Source organism: Polistes canadensis, unplaced genomic scaffold (genome assembly GCF_001313835.1).
Source record: "Polistes canadensis isolate GaletaPanama2010 unplaced genomic scaffold, ASM131383v1 scaffold_90, whole genome shotgun sequence".
Classification (NCBI taxonomy): domain Eukaryota; kingdom Metazoa; phylum Arthropoda; class Insecta; order Hymenoptera; family Vespidae; genus Polistes; species Polistes canadensis.
The window spans coordinates 26,156-36,414 of record NW_014569637.1 but is presented as its reverse complement, the minus strand read 5'-3'; positions in this window follow the sequence as shown (position 1 = coordinate 36,414).

Sequence of the window (10,259 nt, the reverse complement as noted above, 5' to 3'; positions counted from 1 at the left end):
TAGATGACGGAAATAATTATCCGTTTAAAAAGACACACGAAGAAAAAAATTTTCTTGCCTGGCCAATCCTTCATCCCCCCCCTTCCGAGCTTCTTCCCTAAAGAAAAAAAAAAAAACTCGATGATAAACGAGAGGAGAAGCACGGAGGTGGGTTGCAGGAAGGGCTTAAGGACCAACGGGAAAATTTCTTATTATCGGGATAATGCTAATTGATTATTGCCGAATATAATAATTAATTGGTCGAAATTGTTTTATGTGGCTGAGGTACGTTAAACGTTTTGTCGATTTAAGTAACGGGTGGAATAGATTGAATGGAAATTCGTGTACGGTTGTGGTAATAGAAAGAAAGTAAGAAAGAAAGAAAGAGAGAGAGAGAGAAAGACAGAGAATTTGTGTGAATGAACGAGAAAGATAATAGAAAAGGGATAGGAAATGAGAAAAAGAAAGATAATTTGATATTGTCAAAAGAAACCACATACACATACAGAAATAAAAAATAATATACGGGCAAAATAATTCTAGAGGCAGTGCAGTGGATTACATAAATTAATCCTTTTTCTACGCGTTCGTTTCTATTTTAATATTTTTTTTTCTTTCATTTATATATATTATATTATATTTAATAAATATTTATATATTTAAAAAGAAAAGGAGACAAAAAAGAAGAAAATATTTCTTTTGAAGAGAGAGAGAGTGAGTGAGAGAGAGTGACAAATTCGAAATACAAATATATTATCGGCCGTACATAATCAATTCTGACGTAATTTTGTTTTCTAATTGACGTCGCGATATTGCATACCACACCGTTATCGTATTTATTTACATACATAAATTCTCACGCGTATGCGTAAGAATTAATGGAACGCACGTGTCGTCGGGATACTCGATTGGAAATAATTTCACGTAAACGAAACACACACGCGTGATATCCTAGCATATAGTGATGATGAATTATAGAAATTCATGTATGCAATATTGTTACGTAGAATTATCGAATTCGATCGTGGGTAATATATGTGTGTTATATGTTTATGACATTATTTGTTTAAAAATACGTTTCACAAATCGAACGTCGTCGTCGTCGTCGTTTGATTCTCTTAAAAGTTTTTTCAAAAATTTCATGAAAATGTGAGATTTAAAACAATTAAATGAAAAAAAAGAAAAATGATAAATATTAACGAACGAAAGGAGAAAAAAAATAAAAGCACAAATGGGGACGAACGAACGAACGAACGGAAGGAAAGGAAAGGAAAAGAAAAAAAAAACAAAAATGCATGTATGTAAAAAATAAAATAAAAATCAAACAGGATGACACAATTAATCTTGTTCGGTGCGCGAGTCCATAGTCGTTCGATATTTACGCTAAATCGATATTTAGATTACTTAATCAAAGAGATTTAAATTCACGGCTAAACGATTTCGATTAACCGGATTAAAAATAAAATAAAATAAAATAAAATAAAAAATAAAACAAAAATATGCGAGCACGAGATTAGAGAAAAATAATTCAATGACAGAAATTAACAATGAGAATGAATTAATCTGACTACACAACTACAACTACTACAACAATAAAAATAATAGAAAGGATGCGAAGAAAAAGAATAAAGAAAATAAACTACGTTATCTTCATAGTGTTTTCGCTCTATTTTTTACGGACTCGGAAAAAAACGAAAAACGAAAAAAAAAAACAAAGAAAAAATAAAGAAAATTGAAGTAACGTCGTGGAATCGCGATGACTGCCATTTTACGATTATCTCGCGTAGATCGTCCGAATTCAGCCAATCACAGATTTGATTACTTACAAAAGAATTATTAAGATTGAAAATCTAACAAAGTAGTCACATTTTTATTAATCCGAATCCGCATTTGCAATTCTCGTATAATATACCCGCGAGATTTACTTATTTATTTGCCTTTCGTAAGAAAATAAAATAAAAAGAAAAAAAAAACAAACTAACAAACAAACAAAAATTCAACGCCGGTACTATCGAGCGGTCTGCCGTGACGTTTTTACGCGTGCAAACTGCCAAAAGAAAAAAATAAAGGAAGAAAAAACCAAAAAAAAAAAAAAAAAAAAAAAAAAAAAAATTATATTAAAAATATAAATAAATGTAACACGATATCGAGAGACGAGAGACAAGTATACAAATTTTGCGTTCAGGTGAATGAAATAAGCAAAAAAAAGAAAAAAAAGTAAGAAAAAGGAAAAGAAATATGATCGAACTGATAGGAAAGAATAATTGATGGTAGGGTAACGTCGTAAAAAAAAAAAAAAAAAAAAAAAAAACAACAAAAAAATAGAGAAAAACAATTTCAAAGCAAATAGAAAATTACGAGCCATGCTAAATGCATATTGCACGCGATACGTTCTTCGATTAAAAGAAAAGAAGTATTATTGTATACATATGCGAGAATGATAATGAATTAATTAAACATAGTCGCGTTTCGATTATCCCCAAAACAGAATTAAAATGAATCAATCATCCTGCGAATCAATCATTTATTCGCGTTAATAAACGAAAAACGAAAGAAGAAAAAAAAATATATATATATAATACAAAAGAGGACTCATTTTTTCGTCCTCCTCGGGAATGAATTTTCAAATAAATCAGAAAGAAAAAGGATAGACAAGTAAGATTTCGATTGGATCATAGAACGTGACTTCGATAATCTCTTCTCTTATTTTATCGATTTGATATCGATATGAGAAAGAAATTTTCATTCAATTCACACCCAAGAAAAAGAAAATAAAAGAAAAAGTAAATATATTAGATCTACGTTTTATCAGGCGATTTAGCGGTTTATCACTCGTAGATCATTAGAATTTCAAATTGTAATCTACGGATAATATCAATTTTTCATTAGACGAACAAAGAAAGAGATAGTAGTATGCAATTTTTATCGTTATTTTCGAACGGTACGACGAAGGTGAAAATGAAAAAGTAAGAAATTCAAAGAGTTTAATGTTAAAACGAGAATGAAATTACAAACTGTAACGTATAGTATGAAAGTGAAAAACGAAAAGAAAAAGTATGCAAGAAAATGATGAAAAATGAAAGTGAGAGAGAGAGAGAGAGAGAGAGAGGGAGAGAAAGTGTGTGTGTGAGAGAGAGAGAAAGAAAGAAAGATGAACAAATGAAGAAAATAGGAAAAAACGGGTGAATATTTTAAACAGGATGTTTTTTTAAGTTACACGCTTTTATTACGATAACTTGAACTTATCGCCTCGCTGATTTAGTCAAAATGAACAAGAATAAAAATATATATATATATAAAAAAAAAGTAAAAATTATAAAAATACGAAAGACGCATCACAAACTAACTAACACAGACACACACACGCAGCCTAGCTAAAAACAAATAAAAATTAAACGCGAGAGAAAACGTACTACGAAGGATATAAATTTGTAACTATTAAAAATACCGCTATCAGTAAAAAACGCAAACACTATTATTATTACTAAAATTACTATTACTACTATTACTAATACAACTATTACTATTATTTAACACTACTACTACTATTACTACTACTACTACTACTACTATTATCACTACTACTACACTACTATACTATTACTACTACTACTACTACTACTACTACTATTACTACTACTACTACTACTACTACTACTACTATTACTATTACTACTACTACGATTACTACTATCATCACCATACTATTACTATTACTACTATTACTATATTATTACTGGTACCGTTAATACTAAAGAAAAATGAATCACACTCCAAAGTGACATTTAGACAGAGAACGAGAATTAAATAAATTAAAAGAGAAAAGAAAAAAAAGAAAGAAAGAAGCCATTACTCTCCTATATATAGATATGGCTAAAAGTAGATATTAGAATTAAAAAAAGTACACTGAGAAATAGGAATAGATGATAGCGAGTACGATTTTCGCTGACTCTCAAATTATCGATAATCGTGTGTGATTTACAAAGGAAAACAAAATCTAGTAGGAAATATGAAAACATGTCAAACTTGTGATGGGACTCGTCTTATTTCCATCAAAAATGAGAATGATATTTGAATGAATGTGAATATGTGACAGAAATTAATCTATGATGATGATGATGCGTTGTTAATTCACGTTTAGTTTCCATCGGCATGTTTTCCATCGTCGTCCCTCTTCAATTTAATTTTTTACATCAATTAAAAAAAAAACAAAAATAAAAAACACAAAATTACAGGCCTTTATATCGAAACGATGTGTCGAATTTCTCGAGTTACACAACAAAAAAAATGAACTAATAAGTCAATCTCGCTTCTTACTATGCATCCGTGCGATTATTTCCACCTTCAAACTCGAATATCGATCTTTCGATAAAAAATCGATTAAAATACAAAGAAACAGTTGCAATGATCTCGATACGTCTTGGTGCGTGTGTATATAAAAGAAAAATCAAAAGAAAAAGAAAAAGAAAAATGTTCGGGAAAGTGATGTTATAGAAAAGTTGTCGCTATACATGTGTGTGTGAATATAATTTCGAATGAGATAACAATGAAGAGAGGGAAAGAAAGAGAGACAGAGAGAGAGAGAGAGAGAGGGAGAGAGTGAGAGAGAAAGAAAGAAAGAGACATTAATTTCACGAATAATAAAGAAAAAAGAAATAACAATGTGCTAATGTTTCTATAATTATTATTTTTAACAAAAGTTTAATATCGTCGTATCGTTTAGACGATAATTTGCCAGTTAGATAAAGTGCGTGAACTTTTTTGATCCCATTTTATTCCGACACCCGTGTTATATCGTCGCCTATTGTTTAAAAAAAAAAAAAGAAGAAGAATACAAAAGGAAGTAATAAAAGTAAAATTCACAAACACGATAGGATGATGATGATGCGTTCACCTCGCGTGGGTTCCCATAAAAAAAAAAAAGTAAAAAAAACAACAACAACAAGAAAATTTCTTTGTTCTTCTATTAGAGAACGAAATTGTTTATGCTAAATATTAGACAATTTGACAGTAAACTATGTCAGTCACTGCCTTAACGACCGTGTCGAAAAGTTACGATTATTTCGATATCGATTATGCGTGAGAAAATAAACCAACAAACCAACAACCAACAAACAACAACAACAACAATAATAACAACTAATAAAATACTCGACGTATTATCTCTCTTTTTATTTTCTAAATATACACATTTTGTTGTCAATCATACGAGTTGTCTGTCTGTCATTTTTGCCTTGTAAGAAAATCCGATTTTGTTGTTAAATTTCTCTCGACATTATTATTGTTGTTTAGAAAATAAACAAACAAAAAAAAAAAACGAGAATTATATTATTCGAATTTAGATAAAAACGCGTCCGATCGTTGCTTCGACGCAGGCGCGCGAATTTAACCCTCTACCACCACCACTACCACTACCAACCCCCCCCCCAACTACCCCCTCGGAAGGAGAAAATAAGAAAAGACGACAAAATAATTGAAAGAAAAAAAAAAGAAAAGAAGGAAGAAAGAAAGAGAAAGTGAAAAACCAAATACAATCCATTGGACTTCCATTCTTGCGTTTTAATCCAACTGTTTTCTATCTCGCGTTATTTAAAAAAAAAATCTCTCGTTGATGATTTCGATTGTAAGTCGTTCGATAAAAAAGAAATTAAAGAAAAAAATGAAATGAAAATTAAGGAAAAATAACGGTACGCGTGTTATTATTGTCATCTAAGAAAATTATTGTACTCTTTTTCGTTTTCTTATATAGAAAATTTCTTAAAAGTAAGAAAGAAAAGATAAAACATAGAAAACGGGGACGATCGTTTCGCGTATTAATCATGATGACAGACAAGTGTGTTTTACAATTGTTCAAATTAAAAAGATCGTTAACGAAAGAATCATAAATAATAAAAGCAAACGCGAAATTAAGGGAAAAAGATTATTTTAATGAAAGGATTGTGGAAAAAGGGGTAAAATATGTTTGTTAAAAGAGAAAACAATATTCTGATATAAATGTGAATATGGTAAAAATAAAAACAAAAATATACATAACACACACATTATATATAAATATATATAAAAGATAAAATATATCGAACTTGTCGCTCAGCCAATAATAAATTCGCGTTGGTTCTACTTTGAACATTGCCTCTTCAATTATGCCCGTTCGCGATTATCGATTAATAATTCACATGAACACACACACACACACACACACAAATACACACACATATATACGTTTATAAATAAATATATTTACGCAATATTATATATAAATTATATAAACGTATATATGTAATTGTTTAGAAAACAAATTGATATAAAAAAAGAGAGAGAGAGAGAGAAAGATATTGTGTGAAAAAAGGGATGAAAGATGGAGAGAGAGAGAAATAATGTATGAATGAGAGTGCGAGGAGGATGGGGGGAGGGGGGTAACAAAATGTGTAGGAAAGAAAGAGATAAAATGAAAGAGAGAGAGAGAGAAAGAGAGAGAGAATAAGAGAGATATCGAGAAAACGTAGTAGTAGATAAAAAATTAAAAAAAAAAAAAGAATAAAATAAAAAGCGAAAAAGTAAAAGAGAGATAGACACACTCGTTGAGCATGCATTCCGAAATAAATTAGAATTTAAAAAAAAAGATTTAGTCTCGCTACGAAGCATAGATATATATTCCGCTAAATCGCGACATAGACGAGAATATATATATATATATACATATATATATATATATATATATATATATNTATATATATATATATTTATAATATATTTATAATATATATATATTATAAATATATAAAATATACATGAGAAAGAGAGAGAAAGAGAAAAGGGAAAAAGACAGAGATCGATCGGTTGCTGATATATTATCAATTAAAAAAAAATTGAAAATAATAAAAGAATTAAGGGGTACGACGGGAGGGGTTTAAAGGGTGGAGGGGGAGACAGAAAAAGAGGGGGAAGAAATGAATTAAAAAAAAAATATTAATACGAATATCTCTATCTTGAGAAATAAAAATACGGGAAAAAATTAACGTATAAATAAGAATAACGATTGATTTCAATTCCGAATGGTATAAATGGAATAGTCAAGTGAAACAATACAAGAAAAATATTGAAATAAAATTCTATAGAATAGAGACAGAAAAAGAGAGAGAGAGAGAGAGAGAGAGAAAGATTAACGTATGCTAATGAATGGGAAAAAAAAATGGGGATTGAAAGTAATTCGAGCGAGGATAAGATAACGTATGGTTATAATTGAAATTTGGCTGGGATGGTAGTCGCTAATGTGTGTGAGTAAAAGTAAAAAAAAGAAAGAAAAAAAAAAAAGAAGAAGAAGAAGAAGAGAAAGAAAAAAAAAAGTAATAAGAAGTAATTATATTTACTACGAGTATTATAATAACGCGCGAGAGAGGTTTAAAGATAATTTAATTAAAAAGCGATTAAAAAAAAAAAGAAGAAAAAAAGTGTAAGGAAATTAAAAATTATTAATAAAATTATTAATTAAATAAATTAAATATATAAATTTTAAATAAATAAATAAGAAAGAAATAATGGAGATATACACAATTAGTGCCGGCACATCCTCAATTCAAGTCGGACCTCCCCTGCTGCTGTTCTGCTGCTGCCGCTGTTGTTGCTGCTGCTGTTTAAGCGAATTTATCGCTCGATTATCGGTTTTAGTGCTCGCGATCCTCGCTAATGAATTTGAATACGAATGGGAGAGAATGATTTAAGAAAATAAAGAAAGAAATAAAAAAAAAGAAGAAAATAAATAAATAAAATGAAACAACACGAGAATAAATAGAAAGAAAGAAAGAAAGAAAGAAAGAAAATGTTAGTGAATTTTAGTGACGATCGAGTCGCGTATCGATTGATTCCATTATTCGAAATAAAATATCGAGAAAGTCTGATTATTATTATTATTTTATTATTATTATTATTACTATGATTATATAATTATTATTATTGTTATTATTATTATTATTATGAAATTGACTATACCACTGGAACGCAGTTAAAAATAATGAAAATAATAACGAAGAAAATAAAATAAAATAAAATTAAAATAAAAATAATTTATATCGATCGATCGATCTTCCCTTTTTCGATTAGCCTACACGCTCGAAATTTTCTAACACTTTTGGCCTCTTCTTTTTTCTAACTCGCGCAAAATTATAATATACATCTTCGATAAACGAAATTGAAGATTAAGAATAAAATATATTAATAATAATAATAATAATAATAATAATAAAAATACAATACTGAGACGCGATTCACAGTGGTAGGGGTCCTTTATAAATTGAAAGAAAAAAAAAACATATATATATATAACGTCGGTCCTAAAAGCAATTTCATCAAATTGAGACGAGAATTAATTAAATGTAGAAATACGAAACGACAAAAAATATTGAAAAAATATAAAAGTGCGATCAGAGGAAGAAAAAAAAAAGAAGAAAAAATCTAAAAAAGACATAAGGATGTTGGAGAGAAAAATATCCAANACTCCACCCCCCCAAGAAAATATATATATATATATATACTTAACGCAAAAACGATAGCAATAAGCGCTTGATTATAATCCAAAAAATTGAAAACGAAAAAGAAAAAAAAAGGAAGCGGGAAGAAAAAACATACACACACACGAGGCAACAATGATAGCGTTCGAAGATTTTTCGGAAATATTTCAATTATTATTATTATTATTATTATTATATTATTATTATTATTAATATTAACAAAATAAACGCGAGCTCGATCGTCTCGAATAATACAAAAATTAATAAAATGTATCTTACGAAATGAAAGGGAGGATGAAAAGAAAAAAGAAAGGAATAGAAATGAAAAAAAAAAAATAGAATGAAGGTAAAAAATAAAAGGATAGAAACAACAAATTATTCAAAATCGAAATTCGTTTCGAGTATACATACGCATATAACAACTACAAAAAACATATATACATATATATATACATATATATATATATGTATGTATATTCAACGTCTTGTCCCTTGACAAATGAAATTCGGTTTTCTTTTGAGGAATGATTGTTTAAAAGATCGGGATTTAGACTCCTCGAGGGGATGTTTTTGATGAACAGCAGGGGATGCTCGAGCGTATGCATCGCGGTTTATGATTGTCGAAATGTAATATTTAGGTAAATGAAAAAATAATGAAAGAAATAAGAAAGAGAGAGAGAGAGAGAGAGAACGAAAGTAAGAGAGTAAGAGTGAGAAAGAGGGAGAAAGAAAGAGAAAGAAAACGAGCGAAAGAAAATGAGAAAGAAAATTTGAGAGAAAGAGAGAAAAAGAGTGGCAAATAAAAAAAAGAAAAGAAGAAGAAACGAGTGCGAACGCTCGTAGATCGAGCCAACCGCTTTAAAGTGATATATTTAGGTATTATGAATCGACATTAAAAAAAAAAAAAAAGAAAAAAATGAATATTAAATTAATGTAATAATTAAATATTAACGTTTGTTATTATTGAAGTTTTCAATAATTTTGAGCAACACAGAAATAATAAGTAATACATGTAAATGCATATATATCTATATATATATATATATATGTATATATATGTGCGCGAGTATATGTGCGTGTGTGTGTGTGTATGTAAGAGAGAGAGAGAGAGAGAGAGTATGTGTACGTTTGATTGTGCATGAAGAATATGTTTCGAATGAATTACGGTATGTGTGTAACGTGTACGATTGATTATTATTATTGCAGCGTGATTGCAAACACATATATCATGTATATATTTAAAACTATTTAATATATAATTCTAACGACGCGTGCGAAGCAAAAAAACAGCGCAGAATAATATTATAATAATAATAATAATAATAATAATAGATGAAACAGATAAAAAATACCGCTCGCAAAAAACTATAAGTATATATATATATATAAATATATAAAAAAAAAAAACCACGATGAGATGATACATTATGATAGTAGAAAGTACTAACGTTATTATATTATATATATACACACACACACGTACACAGACGTATGATACATATGTACGCATACAAACACACATAAATACATACACACTAAAAAACACGAATGACTTTTGAATAAGCTACGTAGTAGGCTAAATAAATTTGTAACGAGGGCTGCACGCGGTGGCAGCCATCCCTGCCACTTTAGTCGGTCAAAATCTGTTTCATTAATTAATTAATTAATTAATTAACTGATTAATTATAAACAATTAATCAAGAAATCATTTATATAGTGTTGAGCACTGTTTTAAGTGCTTTTCATTTTTTGGCTGTGTGAAGCTTTTACTATAAA